Source organism: Rana temporaria, chromosome 5 (assembly GCF_905171775.1).
Source record: "Rana temporaria chromosome 5, aRanTem1.1, whole genome shotgun sequence".
Classification (NCBI taxonomy): domain Eukaryota; kingdom Metazoa; phylum Chordata; class Amphibia; order Anura; family Ranidae; genus Rana; species Rana temporaria.
Genome location: NC_053493.1, coordinates 248463603 through 248491335, shown reverse-complemented (window position 1 = coordinate 248491335; position 27733 = coordinate 248463603).

Genomic DNA, 27733 nt, shown 5'->3' with positions numbered 1-27733 from the left:
ACATAACTCCGTTCATTTCAGTAACCCATTCAGCTAGGGACACATCAGAAACTTTTGATACATTTTTGGGAACATTGTCATTTGCCATTTTTACAGCGACCAGTGCTATAAAAATGCACCGGTTACTGTGAAAATGACACTGGCAGTGAAGGGGTTAACCACTAGGTGGCGCTGTAGGGGTTAATTGTTTTCTAAGGAGTGATTCTTACTGTAGGGGGGTGGCTTGCTGTGACACGTCACTGGGACCGACAGGGAACACGATCAGTGACAGTGTCAGCAAAGCAGAGCGGGGAGATGTTGTGTTTACACTAACATCTCCCCGTTCTATGTCTCTGTGAGATGATCGCGGGGATGCCCATCAAACGCAGCCACTGTGCCCATCAAATGCAGCCACTGTACCCATCAACTGCTGACAATGTACCCATGAATTGCTGGCACTGTGCCCATTAATTGCCACTACTGTGCCCATCAACTGCTGCCAGTGTGCCCATCCACTGCCGCTACTGTGCCCATCAACTGCTGCCAGTGTGCCCATCAACTGCTGCTACTGTGCCCATCAACTGCTGCCAGTGTGCCCATCTACTGCCACCACTGTGCCCATCAACTGCCACTACTGTGCCCATCCACTGCTGCTACTGTGCCCATCAACTGCTGCCAGTTTGCCCATCAACTGCCGTTACTGTGCCCATCAACTGCCACTACTGTGCCCATCAACTGCTGCCAGAGTGCCCATCAGCTGCCACTACTGTGCCCATCAACTCCTGCCAGTGTGCATTCCCCACCCGCCCAGGACTTACCTCTTCTTGTGGGGCATCGGGTCAAGGCGGCTGTGTCCTCCATGCACGTCGATCCCTTCTCCCGCCCTCTCTTCCTGTCCTCTGCTATGAATGGATGCCTGATAGGCGGTGTCGAATCACAGCGCCTCTCGTTTCAGCCAATCAGGTAACACAGACCCGAGCACCTGATTGGCTAAGGCGATTTAGTGTTAGGAAAGCAAGAATTCTTTCGCTTTCTTAACATACAGCTGAGTGAACAGCGAACGCCCAAAATGGTGCCTGCTGTTCACTGTTTTGGACGCCTATTAGATCCTATGGCTCTTATCAGGCGCTTCCAAAAAAAAAAACGCCGCTGTAATGCAGGTGCCCGGCGTCCATCAAGAGGCCAGACACTTAAATAGGGGGTGGCAGCGGCGACCATAGATAGATTATACAATGCATGAATCCATCTATGGTGAGAGAGGGACGGCAGGAGAGAGGGGGCAGCACCCGTTCCCCCCTTTATGGGTCAGCCTGATGAAGTCACGAGACGGTGACGCAACGCCGTAGGATAAAGTACCGCCTGATACAGGCAACCAACCGGAGGCCAGCAGACTGTAGCCGGCAAGCTATACGCCGTGTTCTGTGCTGAACGGGTCATTCAAACTGTACCGCACTTTTAAGAAATAAAGTAGATCTAGTTTACCTGAACGTGCTTCACCATGATTTGGCATCATTCCTTCCTACTGGGCCCTATCTGCATACACTCACGGATCTGAGGATAGTGCATCCGAGGACCATCCATCCCTTTGGGATATCGGTGAAGTGCATTCGGGACGGGGATCGGTGACGCTGAGCCCGCAGGATAAGACAGCATTTGCCCTCTATGTGAATTAACCACTGGATGAAGGTAAGGGCAATGTGAGACTGCTGCTGGATGCATGTACCTGACCTAGAAGTTTTACTCCCCATCTCTTCCTATTATAGTGCAGCCATAAACTCTCAGTGACTTGTGCAGTTTCTGTACACCTCACACATTATCTGATGTACAATTGATTATATATTTTTTCAATTTTTTTCTTGTTTTTTTCCATTGGCTTTTCCATTCCACTCCATAGACGTTATTTTCACTGTATGTCTTGGCCTTGCAGCCTATCTGATTGGATCACTCTTTGGGAGGTTTGCTGCTGTAGCCCATCAGAAGAATGCTAGGTTTTGCACCTATATATTGATTTTGTTGTTTTTTTGTCTACATTGTAGCGCTGATCACTTTTTTTCATATTCTATTCACGGTTTTAATGCACCTTTAGATTAAGCAGCTTCAGTTACCCTAACACTCATTTACGTATTACACGTTCCAACACTCGCAGTAGCGCAATAGACTTTTTTCTCATATTTCAGTAATCAGAATATCCCAGAGTGCAGTTAAAACCCATCTTTGACAAGCATAAACACAATAAATAAGGCAAAAGAGAGAGCTGCCTTGGCAAAACCCCAAAGGGAAAACACAGGTAAAACAGAAAACAAAAACACACTTGCCATGTAGGGAATGCACCTCAGGGCATCTAGAGCATCCTCTCCTCGCTCACCACCAAACAAAAAAGAAAACCCATAAGATCACATACCTCCAATGCTCTATTTATAATGCCCATGTGTGGGAAATAAATTGGCATTATAAATAAAGCATTGGAGGTATGTGGTCTTTTGGGTTTCCTTTTTTTTGGGGCGGTGGACATCTAGTCTTTCTTAATAATGCTAATGGATTAACATTCATAATGTGCACAGTTAAATGGGTATTAAATCTTAAACATGCAGATCAATTAACACCTAATAAAGATTATGAGCTGTGACTGCAGGGAGATTTTAAATGATTGTGTTATAATATATATCGACAGATATCATTTTCTCACCAATTACCTGCCTAATAGTGTTTTTTCATTTGGGGATTTGATGTGTCAAGTTTATTTATAACAAACTGTTTTGTGAACAAGCTAATGCGCTGTAGATGTTTACTGGATGCACATACTGTAATGCTTGTATTACTGGAAGTCAAGGACACAGTTAAAGCTATTTTTGGGAGTATTTTTACAAATTATACCCTTTGGGCATCTCAAAGGTGTATAGATTACAAATCAGAAGCAGGAATAAACTATGATAGGAAATATATTTAAAGCTATATCTAACAATACTATTTACATATTTTTAACACCAACCATTTTTTTGTGGTAATAACTATGCCAGTGTCTACCTTATAGCAAGTAAAATATTTTTCAGCATGGTTACCCCTGTGATTCAGCCCCTCAGAGACTGCATGCTTCTCATGTATATGACATGTTGTATGCCATCATTCTTGCTCCGTTGTTTTCAGGGCTCTCAGTCATGTGACTTTAAATTCCACTCCACAAAGACCCTTATAGAAGACACTGGGAAGTACCATGACAAAGAACGTGTGTGCATAGGCAGGAATTAATTAAAGCAATCAGCTAGAAGCCTTCTAATTTTTGAAAGAGGGGATCTGACTGGGGATGAGCCAAACACACCCCATCCACGTCACTGGGAAAGCCCGGCGTTTCCCCTTGCGTCAGAGGAGGGTGGGGTCATGTGACGGGTGACCCCGCCCTCAGCTACATAAGAGCTGTCAGGCTCGCCGCAGTCATTACCGGGGTGTCTCCGGTGGAGGAAGGATCGTGTGCGTGTTCCTTGCTGGATATCATCGCTGGAGCGTAGGCTCTCTACCTTCGACTATTTAGAATATGAGGTATTTATCACTACCCAATGGATGCTTTCCTGTAACCAGTACTCTATTCATGTACATGCATTCCCTGGAATTCTTAAGACTGGAGAAAGAAGATATTGCAAAAGTGTCTCTCATGCATTGTAAAAGTGATAAAGTAGGCACCAAATTGATGTACTGTATCTGTCTAGAAATTGTACTTAAATTTGGCTTATGCTGTGCCATTTTTATAATACACAGGAGACACTTTTGCAAAATATGTCTTTGAGACAGTTTTTCTTTCTGTATGCCAAAAGAGAGTTGGTATTAATTAGCTCCACTTTTACATTTGACGCATTTTATGTGACACAATGTAAAAGTGAAGCATTTTAGAACTACCTGAATTTTGTGCACAAGTCTCTGTCAGAACCAAAAGTGTTGCAAATGATTCATGCATTTGGAGTTATACAATAATAGTCAATACAATATAAATTATAAAAAATAGAAAATATTTTATTATTAACAGCAATTAAAAAACTGATAAATACTATTCATTGACTGTTACAGGCATACATCTAATACCCAACATGTAACAGTGATGGATTGTATACAGTTGAAAGTAGCGTCCATTTTTGTTCGACAGTTTCGCCATAAGGCTTCATCAGGACTGGACGCGAAGGGATACTTTAAATAATTTTTCAAAAGAAATCCAGCTTTAGATGTAAGGAAAAATAAATAATACACATAAATATACATATTATTTTGCGACAAAAATATACATTGCAAAGATTGGTAAGGCATGCATGTGAAAAAAGAAGGAAAGAAAAAAAAAAACGCAGGAAAATATAGATCGAATGCAATCTTCCTCATGAGCTCCCTACCTCATAGAGATACGGAGGTCACTACAATGAGCTGAACGATGTGCACACACAGAGACCAGGAGAGGATTGGTTCCATTGTAGTGACCTCCATATCTCTATGAGGTAGGGAGCTCATGAGGAAGATTACAATTGATCTATATCTTCCTGCATTTTTTTTCCCTTCCTTCTTCCTTCTCCCTTCTTTTTTCACATGCATGCCTTACCAATATTTGCAATGTATATTTTTGTCGCAAAATAATAATATGTATATTTATGTGTATTGTTTCTTTTTCCTTACATCTAAAGCTGGATTTCTTTTGAAAAATTATTTAAAGTATCCCTTCGTGTCCAGTCCTGAAGAAGCCTTAACGGTAAACTGTCAAACAAAAATTCTACTACTTTTAACTGTATACAATCCATCACTGTTACATCTTGGGTATTAGATGTATGCCTGTAACAGTCAATGAATAGTTTTTATCAGTTTTTTAATTGCTGTTATTAATAAAATATTTTCTATTTTTCTTGTTTAATATTTTTATTGAGTTTTGCATAAGAAAACAAGTTACAAATGGAGTATAAAGAATGCAAACATGGGATAAAGATCATAACAATAAGGACTGAAATATCGGTAGAGTTTGGTGCTCAAATGCATGTTCATATTTATCAGATAAATACCGAAAAAAAGCAAATGTCAGGTATAAGGGACTAAAGAAAATACTGTATGTATCGGCGTATAACACACACTTTTTTCCCCATAAAATCAGGGGAAAATCGTGGGTGCGTGTTATACGCCGCTAGCATACCTCGGAGGGGAAGGAGGGGGATGAGCGCCCGCCGGAAATCACCGAGCCGTCATCTCCTCTCGGCTCTCACTCAGCTGTCACGTCACACACGCACAGTCCCGCCTCCGCCATCGGACCATCTCCTGTGAAGGACGGGGACGAGCACGCACCGGAAATCACAGAGCCGTCATCTCCTCTTGACTCTCACTCGGCTGTCACGTCACACACGCACAGTCCCGCCTCCGCCTCCAGCATTGGACCAGTGTTCTGTCTATCACAGGAGATGGTCCAATGCCGATGGCGGAGGCGGGACTGTGCGTGTGTGACGTGACAGCCAAGTGAGAGCTGAGTGGAGAGGAGATGACGGCTCGGTGATTTCCGGCGGGCGCTCATCTTGCTCCTTCCCCTATGAGGTATGTGTGAGAGGTAAGTGTACTCCGTACACTAAGTTTTACTAGGTGGATGGCCAATCTTTGCCACTGTGATCAAAACCTGCATCTGCAGAGAAGTGCCAGTAGAAATCTAGTCTCATTATTTGGGGACATCCCAGGCTCTATGATTACTTTGCCTGTGTCCTATACTTTATGATTAAAGGGTTTCTAAAGCTTCAAGGATTTTTTACTTTAATGCATTCTATACATTGAAGTAAAAAAAAAAACTTCTGTGTTACAGACCTGCCCCCTCACCCCCTTATACTTCCTGAACCCCATTGTGATCCAGCATTATGCAGGAGAGCTGCTGCTCTCCTAGCTTTGTCCCTCCCCTCCCATCTGTCAGGAAAGTCTGAGGGACACCCCAGAGACTGGCTTAGATTGCTTCAAAGTTGTTTATTAAAAAACTTAGTTTTTCCAGAAAATTCCCTCTTAAAATTGGGGTGCGTGTTATACGCCGGCGCGTGTTATATGCCGATAAATACGGTAATAAAAAAAAGGACTATACCTTATATCAGGCTTAGCATGCCTCCGGACCACTCATCCACCCCTAATGGGATCAAACTGTGGATGGGAGGGGGCACGTGAGAGGAAATTTAAATAAATAAAATATGAGAAAGCTAAAGTCCCAAGAAGATAAATATAGTTATCGTGACATACAAGAAAAGGAGCATACATCTCCTGTGCATTGTTTCTGAAATACCTGAACTGACCCTAAAAAAATGAGTCGTATTAATAAAGGAATCTATTAGGTAAATAGTCCAAACTCAAAATTATATATGTAGACAATTGTAGAAAAAACAAGAAAGAAAAAATCCCAAATTTACTTGTTGATGAATAATAAGCAGAAAAATTTGCCAAGAAAAGAAGGAGAGGAAGAAGTGAGAAAGAAGAAGGGGAAAGAAGAAGGGAAGATACGAATAGGATTCTCTCCCGAAGGTGGCCCGACCCCAGCCCCAAGAAAAAAAGAAAGAACAAGAACACACTAAGAAAAATAAAATAAATGGCGCAAAAAAAAAGGAAAAATTTAAAAATTATTAGCAAGGCATCAACAAAGATTGATCAAAATCGGAAGGTAGGTAATGATTAACCCACGGTTGCCAAATTTTATAGAAATTTTTAATAGTATCATTCTCAATAGCCAACATTTTGTGAAAGACAAGGGCTCTATTCATTCGGTGTTTAGCCTCAGCCACAACAAGTGTTTGAGATTTCCATGCCTTAGCTATGGTTTGTTTAGCCGAAGTTGTCAGATATACAAGTAGCTGGAATTGGGTCCGAGTGAGTTCAGGGGGCTTAAGGTTTAACAGTGCTACGGCAGGGTCAGGCGATATCGAGATTTCCAGGGCAGTAGAGGCCATATTGAATATTTTGATCCAAAACGTTTGAGCTATTCGACATTCCCAACAGATGTGTAAGTGAGTACCTGGAGATGTGCAGCCACGAAAACAAGTATATGGATAAGTAGAGAGAAATGTAGCTATTTTTTCTGGTAACATATACCAGCGTGTTAAGTCTTTGAAGTTTGTTTCCAGTGCATAGCAATTTGGGGATGAGTGCATAGTGGTCAACCAAATATTATCCCAGTCCTCTTTGCAGAATATTTGATCTAAGTCCTGTGACCATTTGGTAGTATATACAGTAAGGGTAAAGTATCTGTGAGAGGGGAATTAAGATGTTTATAAAGAATTGAGATCAGACCTCTAGTATGAGGGTCGATTTTGCAGATCTGTTCGAACTGTGATAATTGGTTGAGTATTAAACCCGTCTCAATGATTGGCATATAGAAATTTTTAATCTGTAGATACCGAAAAAGTTCATGAATATCACACAGAGCAGGGAATATAAGGATGTTATTAGTAGAAGCTATATCATATAGGCAAACTAATTTCTTAGTGGTCCAGGCTGCAAAGGATGGTGGAAACTTCCATGCAGGATAAAAAGCTGGGTGTTTAATAAATGATAGTAAGGGGTTATGTGAGGATTGTAATTTATGGAAATTCCTAAACTTGTCCCAGATGTTCATGGAATGCTTCTTAATAGGATTAGATATATGAGCTCTGTCGCGTGGGGATAACCATAGCAAATTGGCCACTGATATTGGATCTATGTTTATGGATTCTATTGCAACCTATATAGGAGATTCAAATGTTGCATGGTAGTTGGACAATTGTGCTATTTGCGCTGCATGATAATATGAAGTACAGTTAGGAAGGCCTAGTCCACCTTTAGATTTATCGAGAAAAAGTGAAGCTTTGGAAATACGTGGTTTTGTATTACCCCATATAAAGGACATAACTCTTTGTTGAAGAAGTCTCAAAAAATAAGATGGAATTTGGATGGGAAGTACCCTAAAAAGATAAAGGAATTTTGATAAAATAGACATTTTCACAGCATTACCGTATTTATCTGCATATAACACGCACAGGCGTATAACACGCACCCTAACGTTAAGAGGGAAGTTTCAGGAAAAAAACTTTCCACAGCCCCCTGCGTATAACACGCAGGCACAGTTTACCCTCTATTTTCAGGGTAAAAAAGTGAGAGTTATACGCCAATAAATACAGTGGGCTGGATTCAGATACTTTGGCGTATCTGTCCGCCCGGCGTAACGTATCTGAGATACGTTACGCCGCTCTAACTTTGGGCGCAAGTTCTTTATTCATAGGCCGCATAATTCAAATGGGGATGTAGGGGGCGTGTTTTATATAAATTTTTGTTGACCCCGCGTTTTTTTACGTTTTGTTCGAACTGGGCATGCGCCGTCCGTAAAATATCCCAGTGTGCATTGCTCTAAATGATGTCGCAAGGACGTCATTGGTTTCGACGTGAACGTAAATCACGTCCAGCTGTATTCGCGAACGACTTACGCATATAGCAGGGGTAACTATACGCCGGAAAAAGCCAAACGCAAACAACGTAAAAAAAAAGCGCTGGGCGGTCATTCGTTTCTGAATCGGCGTAAATCCTCCTTTGCATATTCCTCGCGTAAAAATACGGAAGCGCCACCTAGCGGCCAGCCTGGAATTGCAGCCTAAGATCCGACGGTGTAATACACTTACACCTGGCGGATCTTAGGGATATCTATGCGTAACTGATTCTCTGAATCAGTCGCATAGATAATACCGTCGGAACTCAGAGATACGACGGCGTATCAGGAGATACGCCTTCATATCTCTTTCTGAATCAAGCCCCGTAATTCTACCAAACCAAGATAGAGGAAGTGAAGACAAATTTTTCATTAAACTTGTGACTTGTTTTAATAGTGACAATCAATTAACTTTAAACAGGTCTAAGATTGAGGGTGTGAGTTGGATACCCAAATATGGGATGTAGTGTGTGACCCAGTTGAATGGTAAGGATGCTTGAGCTCTATGTAGTTCGGTTTGCGATAAGGATATGTTAAGTGCATTGGATTTAGAGTGGTTGATATATAGCCCCTAAAATATGAGAGAATTTTCCTAAAATGTCTAGTAGGTTTGGGGCTGAGACGTGGGGATGAGTTAGAAAAAGAAGTATATATGGGGGCGGAGCCAGCGGCCGACATGTGAGCAGCGCTGGTCCGGAGCTCCGTGCAAGGCAGAGTAATCCTGCAGACAGACAAAAGGACTCCTCACCACCCACCCTAAGCCGACCAGCCTGGGAATGCTCAGGCCACACAGACACTGATCAACAGCCAGGAATCATTCACGGGGACCACAGACAAGAGACATCTGGAAAGTAGCACAGAGTCACAACCCGGTAAGTAAGGGCCATTCCGGCTCCTTCTCCAATTTTTTCCCCTCCCCATTTGCACGTTCTTTCCCCAGCTCACCCTACACCTCCCAGGTAAGTCTAACCGGGGTCCATTTAGCAGCTTGATCCAGGGTCTGATCGCTTCTGGGGTCAGGAAGGAATTTTTTTCCCTTGCTGTAGCAATTGGCCGCTAGGCTAGGGTTTTTTCGCCTTCCTCTGGATCTGAGGGGGGCAGTGTAGGCCGGGTCACCACCTTTTTGAAGCATTTTTACCGATCCACATCACCGTCACTGAGCGAATATCAACTGAACCTTCCGGGAACATCACCCCCCCCCCCTGAGGACCATCCTCATCATCATCGGATCAACAGGATTGCGGTATCAGCATTTCGCCATCAAGTTACTGACCACCATGCTCATCATCAAGTACGCAGCGGACACCCTCCGCAACTTAAGGAAGTTGGCCGCAACGCTACCAACCACCACTCAAAAAACACTACAGAAAGAACGACTACTAAGAATCTACCGCCAACCAAACCCAAAAAAAGAGAAGCCACCACAGCGACTTCAACACTTAGAGTGCGCCCTGATCAACACAAGATCTGCAGTCAAGCACAGAAAGTAAATCCACGACTTCATCGTCCAACACAATACAGATTGCCTCTTTATCACAGAAAGTTGGCTAACACCCGACTGTAACCCCGTCCTAGCAGAATTGGTGCCCGAAAATGATCGCATCCTAACCGAACATAGAACAGGACAAAGAGGAGGAGGCCTTGCAGTGATCTACAAATCCCACCTCGCTCTCACCAAACCAACTCTACAGAACTCACTGCCCTTTATGGAAACTCTCACCCTGCAACTTCAAACTACACCGGAGGAAACCGTCCACATACTACTATGCTACAGACCGCCCGGACCAAAAACACATCTCCTCACACCCTTCTCCGAATTCCTCTCGACGTACACTCTGAAAACCAAAAACCTGCTGTTACTTGGAGATTTCAACCTCTGGGCTAACTCAACGCAGGATCCCATCGCTACCGCCTGCATCGATCAACTGGAAGAACGGGGTCTGCAGCAACTGATAAAGACTTCAACACATACGTCAGGTCACACTTTGGACCTCATCTTCATACAAAACGTGAATGTTAACAAACTGGACAACATACCTTTACCTTGGACGGATCACCACGCCATCAAATTTATATTAACCACCGATACCATCTTTCACAAACCCAAACTCCCAACAACTATACACTGGGCAAGATCACAGAAGAAACTACACTCTGAGCTCTTCAAAACCACACTAGCGACAAAAATAGAAGTACCAAATCCGAACCACTCAACGGAACAAACACTCAACGCTTTAAACAAAGCACTACTACAAACAGCAGACACAGTCGCTCCAAAGCGCAGAGCTCTCAACCGGAAAAATAACTCAGGCTGGTTTAACGACTCTCTCACTCTACTGAAACAGGAATGCAGAAGAGCTGAAGGAGCCTGGAGGAGGAACCCATCAAAAGAAAACCTCACAAAGTACAAAACCCTCACAGACGACACGCAGCTGTACCTTCGAATCACCAACAAAAAATAACAATTTCATGAACTTGGAAAGTGCCTCACACTGATCGACAATTGGATGACTGAAAGCTCCCTCAAACTCAACGGATCCAAAACTGAACTACTCATCCTTCACGCAAATAAGAAATCCATTTCTAGGACCACATGGACACCACCCACCATCTTCGGACAAACCATCGCACCAAGCAAAATCAAAAGTCTCGGAGTCATCTTCGACTCAGACATGACGATGGATGCACAAAAATAATTAGTCGTCAGCGGTTCTCATCATCTACTCCGCATGCTATGTAGACTCATCCCCTTCATCCCGAAAGAGGACACAGCGGTAGTGGTTGGAACAATCATCAACTCACGACTCGACTACGCAAACTCCCTCTACTTAGGACTACCGAAATACCAGATGGCACGTCTACAAGTCGTCCAGATCACGGCAGCCAGACTGGTAATAGGTAAAAAGCCGTGGGAATCTATCTCCCCAGTCTTGAGGTCCCTCCACTGGCTGTCCGTACAGGACAGGGTGACATTCAAGACGCTCTGCCTCGCCCACAAATGTATACAGGGGAAAGCTCCCCAATACTTAAGCGAGAAAATAAAACCGTACGTCACCAAGCGCGTGCTCCGGTCAACCAACCAAAACCTTCTTCAAATTCCTAAATCCCGCTACAAATCCAAGGGAGAACGAAGATTCTCGGTCCAAGGACCACGGCTCTGGAATGCTCTACCCATCACCATCCGCTTAGAGGAAAACCATCGGGCATTTAGGAAAAAACTAAAGACCCACCTCTTCTGAAAGACCGGTACGACGCTGGATTCCAAGCGCCTTGAGGCGATTAAGTTCGCAATTGCTGCGCTATACAAGTCCTCACTCACTCACTCACATCCTGGGCGTCAGAGCCGCCGAATTTCACCGCCACGGGTGGCCCTCGACTCCTGGACCTGTACTGAACACTCGGCGATGGTCAAATACGGCCGGGCGCCGATGGAAATCCCCGGAAAATGTCTCTCCCAGCTTGCCGGGGGATCCCAAGATGGCGGCGGCCATGAGGCGGAGGAGCAGGGACCCAGCTCTGCACAGCCGGATGGCGCTGACTGGCCTCCTCTGTCGGATAGCCAGGTAAGCCAGCTGCCCCCCAGAACTAAGGGTCAGAAGAAGGGCTTACACCGGGCCGGATTGCAGCCGCAGGCAGAGGGGGATGAGTTTCCTGACACAGGCGGGGGGGAGCCCTCCCTGAAGCAGATCATGGAGGCCATTTGTAACTGCCAGGCCACGCTGACTGAACATATTGATGGCATTAAGACTGAAATGTTGTTTCTTAAACATGACATGCAGACTATCAGGGAGCGGGCAGGTGAAGCTGAGCAGAGGATTAGTGACTTGGAAGATGTGGTCCGTCCCTTAGAGAACAAACTGCATGATGTCCACTCTGAGGTGGGGGTTCATACTGATAAGCTATGGGACATGGAGGACCGCCAAAGGAGGAACAACATATGCCTGGTGGGCTTCCCTGAGAAGGTGGAGGGCAAGCAGCCTGAGGACTTCCTTGAACTGTGGCTTAAGGATAATATGGAAGACACTACATACTCACGTTTATTTCCTATAGAGAGGGCCCACCGTATACCATCGAAACCCCCCCCCCCCCCGGGCTCTCATCCACGCCCGATGATTGCCTGTATCTTGCATTACAGAGACCGTGAAAATATCCTCCGTGCAGCTCGCACTCTGGGTGATCTACAATTTAATGGGAACAGAATTTCCATTTATCCTGATTTCTCTGCAGCTATGCAGAAACAGAGAGCTAGCTTCCTGCATGTTAAGAAGAGGCTGAGAGATGTGCACATGGCCTACAGTATGATGTACCCAGCAAAGCTTAGAGTGGTCGATGAGGGTAAAGTTTTTTTCTTCACTTTTCCTACAGAGGCTTCGCGCTGGCTGGACACTAGGGGGCGCCCTAGCCAAAGAAATGGCCACTGAAAGACTATTATCTGCCTGACCCTTATTATGGGCCCTTTCTGTCTACCTCTTTGCCCTGCAGAAGTTGGATTATTGCGGGTCTATCCCGCTCTGCAATCTGCTCTGACTTTACAGTTTTCCTGGGCTATGCCTTGCCCGGTCCTACCAGCAATTTGACTGAATTGGTTCCTGTTTTGTTTTTTTTTTGTTTTTTTTTCCTTTGGACTCCGGTCAGATTGCTGTTGCTCAGTTCGTGACTGAGCCTCTCCCCCCCCAGGCCCCCCTCACCCCTCTCCCCTCCTCCTCCCCCGTTTTTTTTTTTACCATCTCCTAACTGTGTTTTTGTGGTTATGGGATGCAGGCACTCGGCATGTTGGGGCTGTGTGCGGGGTGGGGGGTGGGGAACTGTTCAATTTCTGTTGGTTAGGGCCGTGTGCTGCTGTCTCTCTCTTTTTCGATCCCCACAGGTTGCAGGAACCGGTCCTCCTTTGGTCGACCGGGGAGTTCCTCAGTACTAGGGATGAGCTTCGAGTTGAAGTCGAACTCATGTTCGACTCGAACATTGCCTGTTCGCCTGTTCGGCAAACAACGAACAATTAGGGGTGTTCGCGGCAAATTCGAAAAGCCGCGGAACACCTTGTTAAAGTCTATGGGAGAAATCTAAAGTGTTAATTTTAAAGGCTAATATGCAATTTATTGTCCTAAAAAGTGTTTGGGGACCTGGGTCCTGTCCCAGGAAACATGTATCAATGCAAAAAAAAGTTTTAAAAACGACCATTTTTTTCAGGAGCAGTGAATTTAATAATGCTAAAAGTGAAACAATAAAAGTGTAATATTACTTTAAATTTCGTACCTGGGGGGGTGTAAAGTCAGCATGTGAAAAAGCGCATGTTTCCCGTACATAGAACTGTCCCTGCACAAAGTGTCATTTCTGAAAGAAAAAAGGCATTTAAAACCGGCTTCGCGGCTCTAATGAATTGTCGGCTCTGGCAATTCAGAGATGATTCATTCATAAAAAAAAAAAAGCATGGGGTTCCCCCAAATTCTATTAACAGGCCCTTCAGGTCTGATATGGATATTAAAAAAAAATTATAAAAAAAAATTATAAAAAAAAATTACGTGGGGTTCCCCCCAAATATCCATACCAGACCCTTCAGGTCTGGTGTGGATTTTAAGGGGAACTCCACCCCAAATTAAAAAAAAAATGGCGTGGAGTTCCCCCAAAAATCCACACCAGACCCGAGCACGTTAACCTGGCCGGCCGCAGAAAAGAGGGGGGGACAGAGTGCGGCCCCCCTCTCCTGAACCGCACCAGGCCACATGCCCTCAACATGGGGAGGATGTCCCCATGTTGATGGGGACAAGGGCCTCATCCCCACAACCCTTGCCCGGTGGTTGTGGGGGTCTGCGGGCGGGGGGCCTATCAGAATCTGGAAGACCCCTTTAACAAAGGGGACCCCCAGATCCTGCCCCCCCTATGTGAATTGGTAATGGGGTACACTGTACCGCTACCATTTCACGAAGGAAGTGTAAATAGTTAAAAAAAACACAGGGGCATATCCACAAAAACCTGGCGCAACTTAAAAAATCCCATTTAAGTTACACTGCCTTAAAATTTCTACCTAAGTGCCCGATCCACAAAGCACTTACCTAGAAATTTCAGGCTGTGTAACTTAAATCCGGCCGGCGCAAGGCGTTCCTATTCAAATGGGGCGAGTCCCATTTAAATGAGGCGCGCTCCCGCGCTGGCCGTACTGCGCATGCGCAAAGTTACGTTACCCTGAGTTTTGTGGATCGCGCCGGGTAAAAAAAGTTGCGTCGGGAAAAAAAAAATAAAAAAAAATTTGACAGCGTCGCTCGGCATGCATTCCTGAGAGGGAGAACTCCATGCCAATTTTCAAATAAAAAACCGGCATGGGTTCCCCCCCCAGGAGCATACCAGGCCCTTAGGTCTGGTATGGGTTGTAAGGAGACCCCCCCTACGCCGAAAAATCGACGTAGGGGGTCCCCCTACAATCCATACCAGACCCGTATCCAAAGCACGCTACCCGGCCGGCCAGGAATGGGAGTGGGGACGAGCGAGCGCCCCCCCCTCCTGAGCCGTACCAGGCCGCATGCCCTCAACATGGGGGGGTTGGGTGCTCTGGGGCAGGGGGGCGCACTGCGGGCCCCCCCACCCCAGAGCACCCTGTCCCCATGTTGATGAGGACAGGACCTCTTCCCGACAACCCTGGCCGTTGGTTGTCGGGGTCTGCGGGCGGGGGGCTTATCGGAATCTGGGAGTCCCCTCAAATAAGGGGGCCCCCAGATACCGGCCCCCCACCCTAAGTGAATGGATATGGGGTACATCGTACCCCTACCCATTCACCTGGAGGCAAAGTGATAGTTATTAAACACACGACACAAGGGTTTTTAAAATCATTTATTAGTCTGCTCCGGAGGCCCCCCTGTCTTCTTTATTAGCTCTAATACCAGGGGGGGCTTCTTCTTCCGCTCTCCAGGGGGGGCTTCTTCTTCCGCTCTCCGGGGTCTTCTTCCGCTCTCCGGGGGGGGTCTTCTCCACTCTCCGGGGGTCTTCTTCTATCTGGGTACCTACCGGAGCATGATGGGATGGTGAGGCCTATATAAATGGGATGCAAGGCGCGCTTCCATCATTGCGGCGAGAAGAGGCGTCGGGTCAACATCGGAAGAAGGGAGAAGAAGAGAAGAGAAGAAGATGACGTCACAGAAGACCGCGCTGGCTGCCAGCTAGTAATTGAGCTAACACACGAAGATAGCAGGCAGCCAGTGCTGAAGGAGAAGGCACCGGACAGCTGGAGAAGAACCGGGGTGCGCCGAGTCAACAGCGGAGAGCGGCGAAGATAGAAGAAGACCCCCGGAGAGCGGAGAAGACCCCCCCCGGAGAGCGGAAGAAGACCCCCGGAGAGCGGAAGAAGAAGCCCCCCCTGGAGAGCGGAGAAGACCCCCCCGGAGAGCGGAAGAAGAAGCCCCCCCTGGTATTAGAGCTAATAAAGAAGACAGGGGGGGCCTCCGGAGCAGACTAATAAATGATTTTAAAAACCCTTGTGTCGTGTGTTTAGTAACTATCACTTTGCCTCCAGGTGAATGGGTAGGGGTACGATGTACCCCATATCCATTCACTTAGGGTGGGGGGCCGGTATCTGGGGGCCCCCTTATTTGAGGGGACTCCCAGATTCCGATAAGCCCCCCGCCCGCAGACCCCGACAACCAACGGCCAGGGTTGTCGGGAAGAGGTCCTGTCCTCATCAACATTGGGACAGGGTGCTCTGGGGTGGGGGGGCCCGCAGTGCACCCCCCTGCCCCAGAGCACCCAACCCCCCCATGTTGAGGGCATGCGGCCTGGTATGGCTCAGGAGGGGGGGGCGCTCGTCCCCATTCCTGGCCGGCCGGGTAGCGTGCTTTGGATACGGGTCTGGTATGGATTGTAGGGGGACCCCCTACGTAGATTTTTCGGCGTAGGGGGGGTCTCCTTACAACCCATACCAGACCTAAGGGCCTGGTATGCTCCTGGGGGGGGAACCCATGCCAGTTTTGATTTTACAAATTGCCGTGGAGTTCTCCCTCAGGAATGCATACCAAATGCCGTCGCTTGAATGTGCTTTTACATGGTGTTACTAACTTTACACTTTGTAAAAGCAGCCCTAATTTTACACTTGCAAACTAAAACTTACGGCGAAAAAACGAAGCTGAAAAGCTTTGTGGATCGCCCTAAGTGCTAATTTGCATACCCGAAGCGGCATTTCGACTCGAAATGCCCCCAGCGGCGGATGCGGTACTGCATCCTAAGATCTGACAGTGTAAGTCCCTTACACATGTCGGATCTTCTGCCTAACTTTGGAAAACTGATTCTGTGGATCAGTTCCAAAGTTAGAACCAGGGATACGACGGCTTACGCCGGCGTATCCCTTTTGAGGATATGGCCCACACTGACACCGTAGAAAAAATCCTTTATTAATAAAAATAAATAAAAATCCAGCGATGTGAATCCACTCTCGGCCCGGCCCGCCCGCTCCAACGTTGTCTTCTATCCAGCGAAGGATGGTCTCTCCAGCGACGGGTGATCAGTGGTCCGGTCCAGCGATGAGAAGATCCCATCCGTCCAGAGCGCAGCAGGCGAGCTCCTCTCTCCGCTGGACACAGCCCAGCGAATGACGCGCTGGAGCTGTGACATTTCTTATATAGGGGAAGCGGCCACCCGTCACGTGACCCCGCCCCCTCTGACGCACCCTCGTACGTCACTGGGAAAGCCCAGTGACGTACGAGGGTGCGTCAGAGGGGGCAGGGTCACGTGATGGGTGGCCGCTTCCCCTATATAAGAAATGTCACAGCTCCAGCGTGTCATTTTTTTTTATTTTATTAATAAAGGATATTATTCTACGGTGTCAGTGTGTTTTTTTTAAACTATTTACACTTCCTTCGTGAAATGGTAGAGGTACAGTGTACCCCATTACCAATTCACATAGGGGGGGCAGGATCTGGGGGTCCCCTTTGTTAAAGGGGTCTTCCAGATTCTGATAAGCCCCCCGCCCGCAGACCCCCACAACCACCAGGCAAGGGTTGTGGGGGTCTTTGTCCCCATCAACATGGGGACATCCTCCCCATGTTGAGGGCATGTGGCCTGGTGCGGTTCAGGAGAGGGGGGGGGCCGCACTCTGTCCCCCCTCTTTTCTGCGGCCGGCCAGGTTAACGTGCTCGGATAAGGGTCTGGTGTGGATTTTTGGGGGAACATTAGAGCCGCAAAGCCGGTTTTAAATGCCTTTTTTTCTTTCAGAAAGGACACTTTGTGCAGGGACAGTTCTATGTACGGGAAACATGTGCTTTTTCACATTCTGACTTTACACCCCCCCTAGGTACGAAATTTAAAGTAATATTACACTTTTATTGTTTCACTTTTAGCATTATTAAATTCACTGCTCCTGAAAAAACGTCCGTTTTTAAAACTTTTTTTTGCATTGATACATGTTTCCTGGGACAGGACCCAGGTCTCCAAACACTTTTTAGGACAATAACTTGCATATTAGCCTTTAAAATTAACACTTTAGATTTCAAATGTTCGAGTCCCATAGACTTCAACGGGGTTCTAAAGTTCACACGAACATTTGGTGTGTTCGCAAGTTCTGATGCGAACCGAACAGGGGGGTGTTCGGCTCATCCTTACTCAGTACACATTACCGATGTGTCCGCTCACCGGATGGCGGGTAAGATAACTATACTGTCCTGGTGTTACGTACCTGGTTACCAGAGTCTGATGCAGGGTAGCCCCTCTTACGGCTCTGGTTCGCGAGCCACTGAATATGAGAACAGCGGACTCGTAGCACAGAGGGGTAGGAGAGCCGAGGTGGTGAAGAGAAGTCGCAGACGGACGGAACTCTCTTGATAGACGATGCTGAACGCAGGAGCGGAGGATGGGTCAGCGACCCGCACGGAAGCTGCGACTACAGCGGCACAACAGGAGACAGTTCAGATATATTAGTTAGCAGGAACAGACAAGCCGGGTCACAATGGTTAGGCAGGAAGGAGATGGCAGAAGGGTAGTTGGTAATACAAGCAGGTGGATCTGGCAACGGAGAGGTCCAGCAGGCGGATGGTCGGACGGAGCCGGGTCGGGATTGGAGAGGTAGAGTAGTCAGACAAGCCGGGTTCAGAGATAAATCAGGATTTCAGGCAGGTAGGAGAACAACAGGTCTCAGGTAGGGATCCAAAGTCAGAACTGCAGATCAGGCAGCGAAGACACTGTGCTGCTGAGGTGTTTAAATAGGGCAGCCTGCTGTTAATCACTGAAATCAGTCTGCACCGTTAACCCTTAAGTGGCAGATCCATGACATTGTGCTGCTGAGGTGTTTAAATAGGGCAGCCTGCTGTCAATCACTGAAATCAGTCTGCACCATTAACCCTTAAGTGGCAGATCCATGACATTGCCCCCCCCCCCCAAGGGGCAGCCTCCGGATGCCCAGTCGGGCTTCTTTGTCAGGATGAGCAAGGAAAAAAGCATGTAACAACCTCTTGGCATGTATATTACCTTCTGGCTCCCAAGAATTATCCTCTGGGCCGTACCCCTTCCATTTGACTAGGAATTGATTCTGGCCTTGTCGCTTCCTACAGTCCAAGATAGCTTCCACCACGTATTCTTCCCAACCGTCAACCTGGATGGGTTCGGGAGGTCTGGATCCTCTGTTGGGAAAAGGATCGGCCACTGCAGGCTTGAGTAGAGAAACGTGGAACACAGGGTGAATTTTCAATGAGTCAGGCAAAAACAGTTCATAAGAAGCTAAGTTGATTTTTCTTTTAACTGAAAATGGACCCAAAAACCTAGGTGCCAACTTTTTGGATGGGCAAGGTAATTTGAGATTACTTGTAGACAGCCATACCTGATCGTCTGGTTTCAGGTCCAAGTCACCCCTTCTTTTCTTGTCAAAAAATCTCTTGCTATCGGCCTGGGCTTTAGTTACTGCGTCGTGCAATAACTGATTGTTGCGTTGGAGAAAGTCCATAGTACTCTGCACAGCTGGAACTGCTGACTCTGAAAAGAAATCTGGTAAAAATGTTAAATTAAAGCCATAATTAGAGAAAAAAGGGGATTGCCCAGTAGCTGAGTGATTGGTGTTATTATATGCAAATTCTGCCAAAGGCAGCAGAGAGACCCAGTCGTCTTGAGAGAAGGCTGTGAAACACCTAATATATTGTTCCAGGGTTTGATTCGTCCTCTCTGTTTGCCCATTAGACTGGGGGTGGTAGGCTGAGGACAAGGAAAGTTGAATCTGTAGTGTTTCACAGAGGGCTCTCCAGAAACGAGAAGTAAATTGGACTCCCCTGTCCGAAACGATGTTGGAAGGTACCCCATGTAGTCTAATGATTTCCTTGATAAACATGCGGGCCGTTTCTGCAGCAGAAGGTGTGTTTTTTAAAGGCAGGAAATGGGCCATTTTAGTAAAACGGTCCACGACAACAAAAATTGCGGTACATCCCTCGGAACGAGGAAGTTCAACAATAAAATCCATTGCGATCATCTCCCATGATCGGTTAGGTACTGGTAAGGGTTTTAGTAAAACCCCAGGCTAGTTTTCGGTGGTGTTTTATTTCGGTTGCATATCGGACAAGAACTGATGTAAGACTTGCAAAATTCCTCCAAATTGGGCCACCAGAAGGTGCGTCGTACCAATTCAAGAGTCTTATTAACTCCAAAGTGTCCTGCAAGTGGGTGATCATGAAGAAGTTTCAAGACTTCCACTCTAATGTTTTCTGGGACAAAAACCTGACTTCCTCTCCAAAACAGCCCGTTTCTGGAAGTTAGTGAGATATTAGAGGGTTTGGACGAATCGGAAGATGCTCCTCGGATCATGGAGATTAGGTCAGTGTGTAGGAGCAGGAAGTTTCCATCCGACAGGATGGTATCGGGAATAGAAGTATCCTTTGGGTTATTGTACATTCGGGATAATGCATCCGGTTTAATGTTTTTGGATCCTGGTCGGAAGGTAATATGGAAACAAAAACGAGAAAAGAAAATAGCCCAACGGGCTTGTTGAGGTTTAAGATGTCTGGCAGATTTCAAATACTCCAAATTCTTATGATCTGTGTAGATCAGTACAGGATGAATGGCGCCCTCCAATAGATATCTCCATTCCTCTAGAGCTGTCTTAATGGCCAGTAGTTCTCGATCTCCTACATCATAGTTCTTGTCTGTGGGGGAAAGCTTTCGAGAGAAGAATCCCACTGGGTGTATTAAATCTTTGTCCCCCAAGCGCTGAGAGAGAACGGCTCCTACCGCAACTTCGGAGGCATCGACCTCAAGAAGGAAAGGTAACGTTGGATTGGGATGTCTAAGGATCGGAGCTGAAGTAAAGAGTCTTTTTAAAATGTCAAAGGCCTTCTGCGCTTCAGGGTTCCAACAGAAACAAAGATTTTGCTTTGTGAGTTGTGTGATAGGGGCCACAATAGCCGAAAACCCTCTAATAAATTTTCTATAGAAGTTTGCGAATCCAATGAAACGCTGCACCCCTTTTTTATCCAAGGGTGTTGGCCAGTTTAAGATTGCAGATACCTTCTTTTGATCCATCTCAATTCCTGTAGGGGAAATTACCAGGCCTAAGAATTGGATGGTTTGCTGTTCAAACTCGCATTTTTCAGCTTTCGCATATAAACTGTGCTGACGGAGGCGATCCAAAACCTTACAGACATGTCCTCGGTGCTCCTCCAAGGAACGGGAGAAAATCAGTATGTCATCTAGATACACGATTACAAAAATGTCCAAAAAATCTCAGAATACGTTGTTGACAAAGTGCTGAAAAGTAGCAGGCGCGTTACATAGCCCGAAGGGCATGACCAAATATTCGTAATGGCCATAGCGGGTACGGAATGCTGTTTTCCACTCATGTCCATCCTTGATACGTATTAAATTATACGCTCCCCTTAGGTCTAATTTTGTAAAGATAACGGCAAATCTTAATTTTTGGAAAAGTTCAGGTATTAAAGGTAGAGGGTAACGATTTTTCACGGTGACTTTGTTGAGTTCCCGGTAATCAATACAGGGACGGAGAGTTTGGTCCTTCTTTGTGACGAAAAATATTCCGGCACCTGCTGGTGAAGTGGACGGGCGGATAAATCCCTTTTCCAAATTCTCGTCAAGGTAGATTTTTAACGCGTCTTGTTCTTTTTCAGAAAGTGGGAAAATTCGTCCGAAAGGGATCTCGGCCCCTGGAAGAAGATCAATCGGACAATCGTATGGCCGATGAGGTGGAAGGGAATCTGCCACTTTCTTACTGAAGACATCCAGAAATCCATGGTAGGGTTTGGGGATGGATTGAATCAAACTTGGGTCAGTGTTTAAGCACAGCAGGGCAGAAGATGGTTTAGGACGTTCGGGAAAACAGTGTTCCTGACAGTAATGAGATGGGAACGAAAGATTTTTAGATGTCCAGTCAATTCATCCTTTAAGGCTTCAGACAGACCTAAGCGAAATTGGTGGCGCAAGGCTGCGCTATTCCACTGGGTGTCCGCACTCCAGCGGCGGAAATCAGTAACATAGTCCTCCACTGCTCTACGCCCCTGTTGGAGAGCGAGTAAAGCAGCTTCAGCAGTAGCAGTCCTTTGCGGGTCGTCGTAGAGCTGTGCCATAGTCTGGAAGAAGTTTAGCAAAGTCTCTGTCTGGTGGATCTGGCAACGGAGAGGTCCAGCAGGCGGATGGTCGGACGGAGCCGGGTCGGGATTGGAGAGGTAGAGTAGTCAGACAAGCCGGGTTCAGAGATCAATCAGGATTTCAGGCAGGTAGGAGAACAACAGGTCTCAGGTAGGGATCCAAAGTCAGAACTGCAGATCAGGCAGCGAAGACACTGTGCTGCTGAGGTGTTTAAATAGGGCAGCCTGCTGTTAATCACTGAAATCAGTCTGCACCGTTAACCCTTACGTGGCAGATCCATGACATTGTGCTGCTGAGGTGTTTAAATAGGGCAGCCTGCTGTCAATCACTGAAAAATCAGTCTGCACCATTAACCCTTAAGTGGCAGATCCATGACACCTGGAATGTCCGGGGTTTGAATTCAAAGCTAAAACGTTCTCTTGTATTTGACTTTTTAAAGAGGTATAAACCCCATATTATGATGCTACAGGAGACGCATCTCCAAGGCTCTAAGGTTCTAGCGTTGAAATAGGCTAATATTATGAGGGCTATTGTCAGGGACCTGCCAATAGGCTCCGGCGTGCACGCATGCGCACACTTACTGATGGTCAGAGTCAGCACCAATCGCCTATTCATGTGCGCAGGCGCGTCCCACATGCACACGGATATGAGCCAAATGCGCGCATCTGTGCGCCAAATGTGCGCGCTCGTATGCGCGCGCATGCGCCTAATACACGCGCACGTGCACGATGGCGGGAACGCGCGCATGCGCGTTAATGCGCGATTGGCGCCACTCAGCCTTTAAAAAGCAAGCAGCTGCAGTGACACTTTGCTGTCTGATCTGCAGCATTGTATCTGTGAAACTTGTGACCTGTTGTAACCTGTTACCTCAAACCGACCCGGCTCCGTCTGACCATCCGACCCTCTCCACTCCGAGCCCTGGCTTGCTCTGACTCCGCTCTGCTCTCCTGCCCATCGTTACCAGACCCTGTGCCTGAATCTGACTACGCTTGCCTAACCCACCTGATTATCTGCTAACCCGGTCTTGCTTTACCAGCTCCTGCTATCCAGTGCCTGTGCCAGCCCCAGAGACGCTGTCTCCTACAACCACCGTCCCGAAGGACCACCACTGGTGCCGAGCTGCTATCATCACCAGGCACTCCTACCTCGCCGTGCTCCCGAGCTTGCTGTCCCAACTCCAGCAGCTCCAGAGCCGGGGCTGTAAGAGAGGCCTCCTCCTGCACACTAGGCTCTGGCTACAAGGTACGTTCCAGTACATAACAGCTATACACGCTGAGTACTCTACTTATTCTAGGGGGTGGCCATTTTGGTCACTAAGAGGGCGGCTGCGCATGTTTTGCAGGTTAAAACTGATCCGAAGGGAAGGTATGCTGTCCTAGTGTGTCAGATATTTGGGGTCTGTATGACATTGGTGTGTGTGTATATCCCCCCTCCTTTCTCTTTTCAGGTCCTGGAAGAAGTCCTTAGTGCCGCAGTACAGGTGGCACAGGGTCCGCTGCTCCTGTTAGGTGATTTTAATGTGGAGTCGGATGCGGCACTCGACAGGCATGGATGTGCGGCTGGCCCGCGCCCTACTCTTTCCTCCTGGTTGGACAGTTATGCCCTCAAGGATGTCTGGCGCTGTCGCAACCCTGGGGTCAGGGCATATTCATGCCACTCGGGGGGACATAGGACACTGTCCAGGATAGATATGCTGCTATCCTCGGTTGATGCTCTCCCCATCATTTCTGAGGTTAGGTACCTCCCCAGGGCTCTTTCTGATCACTCTCCCATGGAGGTCACACTGACTCTGGATGTGCCCACCGGGAGACGGATGTGGCGTATGAAGACGCAATGGTTAGAGGAGGAATACGTGACAAGAAAATGTAAACTAGCTATGGATCAATATTGGACTGAGAATGCCTCGGGTACCTCGGTGTCTACTCAATGGGATGCTTTTAAGGCCACTTTGAGGGGGGTGTTTACCAGGGAGACACGGGACTTTGCGAAGGCGCTAAACTCGGATGTGAAGCTAGCCGAGAAGGCTGCCGCGGCTGCTGAACATCTTTATATACAAACCCCATCCCATACCGCCTACAGCTCATGGCAGGACCTGACGAGAAAGTATAAGCTACTGCTGACTGATCAGACTATGAAACTGCAATTGCAACAGGCCAGGTCCATTTTTGAGTTTGGTGACAAGAGTGGCAGACTTTTAGCCTTCCTGGCGAGGCCCCTGTATACCCCTACTTCGGTTCTGCAGATTAAGAGCCCAGATGGTAATTTAGTGAGTGATTCCCAAAGCGTTCTTGCCACATTCCTAAACTTTTATGATACTTTGTATCAATCCCAGTCCTGCTGTTCGGATCAGGAACTTGCTTCCTATCTGGATGGCATGACTCTGCCGTCCCTGACGTTGGGTGACAGGACCACTCTTGACCAGCCCATCACACCTGAGGAAATAGCTGTTGCCATTGCTTCTTTTAAACAGGGGAAGTCGCCCGGTTTGGACGGCTTCCCGGCGGAGTGGTACCGGCTGCATAAAGAGAGCTTGATCCCCCGTCTTCAGAAGGTGTTTATAACTGCAGAAAAAGAATGTATACTACCGGAATCCATGTGAGAGGCTTTGATTGTGGTGATTCCAAAGCCTGGTAAGGATCCTCTGGAATGCGAGTCATATAGGCCAATCTCGCTGATCAACACTGATGTCAAGGTGTTGGCAAAAATTTTGGCCGGTAGGTTGCAATCGGTGATACTTAAGCTAATTCATTCAGATCAAACCGGGTTTATACCGGGGAGGTGTACTCAGATGAACTTGAGGAGGTTATATGTCAATCTCCAAATGTCTCACGCCAATTGCGGTAAGCGGGTGGTGGCCTCACTCGATACAAAAAAAGTTATGTTCTAGTTTATTAAATAAAAGTTTGCGTTCTCTTTTAAGAGCTGCAGATTGTTGCATCAACTTGCCACAAATGACAACTTTATGGGCTTGCCATAGTGTAAGAGCTGAAATATCTCCATTGTCATTGAATGTAAGATATTCAGTAAGAGCTGTCTCGATTTCTAAACGATGTGACGGGGCGACAACATAGAATCATTGATACACCAGGTCGTATCGTGTGACCTATGGTACGGGAGAGGCCAGAGTGATGAAAACCGCACAATGATCTGTCCATGAATAAGGAATAATTGTAGAGGAAATTATCTCAGGTAGCATGCTGGATGGGATAAAAATATGATCTAACCGGGAAAAAGATTTGTGGGGATAAGAATTATGGGCCAGATTCACAGAAGAAGTACGCCGGCGTATCTACTGATACACCGGCGTACTTTCAAATTTCAAAAGCTGTGATTAATGAAAGCCATTCATGATAGTTGTGGTCACAGCGGCCTGGTACCTGTTACTGATTTGCTAGTCCATAAATAATACCACTAAAGTTGAATGCAGTAAAATCAATAAACCATTCACAGATAGAGGTGCCTGGCCTCCGAGATATACTATACAGGACATGTAAAACAGGATGGCCGCACACTCCACTGAGAACGCCAAAAGCTTTACTACAGATTCAGGATAAAACCATGACAGCACATGAGCACAAGTGGGTAGGAAGGTTAATGGGTTTCATACACAGTAGTGCTTAATCTTAATGATTAAGCAGTGCTGTGAGAGATACACATTACCTTCCAACCCACTTGTGCTCATGTGCTGTAATGGTTTTATCCTGAATCTTCAATAAAGCTTTTAGCATTTTCATTGGAGTGTGCTGCCATCCTGTTTTTCATGTCCCACTGTGATTTGCTGTGTCCACCTGGCATAGCAGTCACAGGAATGCTCTGCTGCGCACCCCAGGGGGTGTACTTGGGGCACACAAGCAGAAGGACACCATATGATGTTCTCCCAATACTGGAGAGCATCCGCCTGGCCATATTTGTACATTGGCCAGACAGGATTGGTTCGTCTTGAATGACATGGGGATCAGTCAGAATTATTTGTTTTGTTTTGGATAGAGTAGGGAATAGTTAGAACCTCACATTTTTATTGCTGGGGAGACTCCCTCTCTATATGTCTTGGTGACCATTGTCACTAGAAAATAAAGTGATAGGGAATTCAAAATTCTACAGCTGTCAGCAGAACAGAATGCCAGGAGAAATTCCTCAATGGGGATACCTGTTCAGGTAACATCTGTCTATGAGGTAATTTCCTCTGACTTTGGCAAAAAAAAAAAAAAAATTCACTCACTTCTTGTTTTGTCTCCAGGATAAAATAGCAACTCTATCCAAAGCAAAAATGAAAATTGATACTCTTTAAGGGTCCTTTATGTTACGGATTATGCTTACGCGGTAGATTGCTCCGCTGATCCTGGCTGAGCAGGCAGATGACAGGTCCGTGTCCCCTCATGCCTCGTACACACGACCGGGAAAACTGCCATGTTTGCTTTTTGTCACGAAAACCGGTCGTATGTATGCTCCATAGCAGTTTTCCCGATGAGAAAACTGCCCGCAAAAAAAACAGCTCTTTTTTGTCCCGTAGTGATTTCTGGCGGTCATTTTCCCGTCGCGAAAAACGCTTGTGTGTATGCTTTTCCGAGGGGAAAAAAATGTGCATGCTCAGAATCAAGTATGAGACGGGAGCGCTCGTTCTGGTAAAACTAGCGTTTGTAATGGAGATAGCACACTCCTCACGCTGTAACGGACTGAAAAGCACGAAGACTGAAAAGCGTGAATCGTCTCTCACCAAACTTTTACTAACACGAGGATCAGCAAAACAACCCAAATGGTGGTGCCATTTGAATGGAACTTCCCCTTTATAGTCCTGTCATATGTGTTGTACGTCACTACACTTTGGTCGGCGGGATTTGGCATGAACATCTGTATGCAAGGCTGGCTGGAGAGGAATCACGTCGGGAAAAACTTTGTTTTTTTTCCTGACTGGAAAACGTCGTGTGTACGAGGAATCACTGTGCAAAGCGGTCACAGACACAGTCCTGCTCTCCTCTATGGGGAAATCGGATGGACCACCTGTCCATTTCTATCCAATCCAATTTTATCCACTAGATGGATGGAAAATAGGACCACCATCCATTGGTTTTTGCGGGCAGGATCGAATCAGATGGTGGCGGATGTCACTGGACATGTGTCTGTTGACATTTATCGCTTCATAGAGGAGACTGGAGGGTCCAATCAGGTCCACCTAAAAAACTGACAGGCGGACCTGATCAGACAGCCTGCATTAAAGGACCCTAATGCCGCATACACACGATCAGTCCATCCGATGAGAACGGACCGATGGACCGTTTTCATCGGTTAACCGATGAAGCTGACTGATGGTCCGTCGTGCCTGCACACCATCGGTTAAAAAAACGATTGTGTCAGAACGCGGTGACGTAAAACACAACGACGTGATGAAAAAAATGAAGTTTAATGCTTCCAAGCATGCGTCGACTTGATTCTGAGCATGCAAGTTAATTTTAAAACAAGTTGCCTTTTTTTTAATCGATGGTTAACTAACCGATGGTGCCCACACATGATCGGTTTTGACTGATGAAAACGGTCCATCAGACCATTCTCATCAGTTTAACCAATCGTGTGTATGCGGCATAACAGGTAAATGTCCTACTAAGTAGATAGCAATGGCTTAGGAACACTAATCTAGAATACTTGCAACATAGCATATAAACCAGTAATATCGGATAGTCTCTAGGGCTGCACACCTTTCAAGTCGCAGCTGAGTATTTTTTTAACCATTGTGTGGCTATATAAATGAATAAAATGCTGGATAAAAAGAAATAT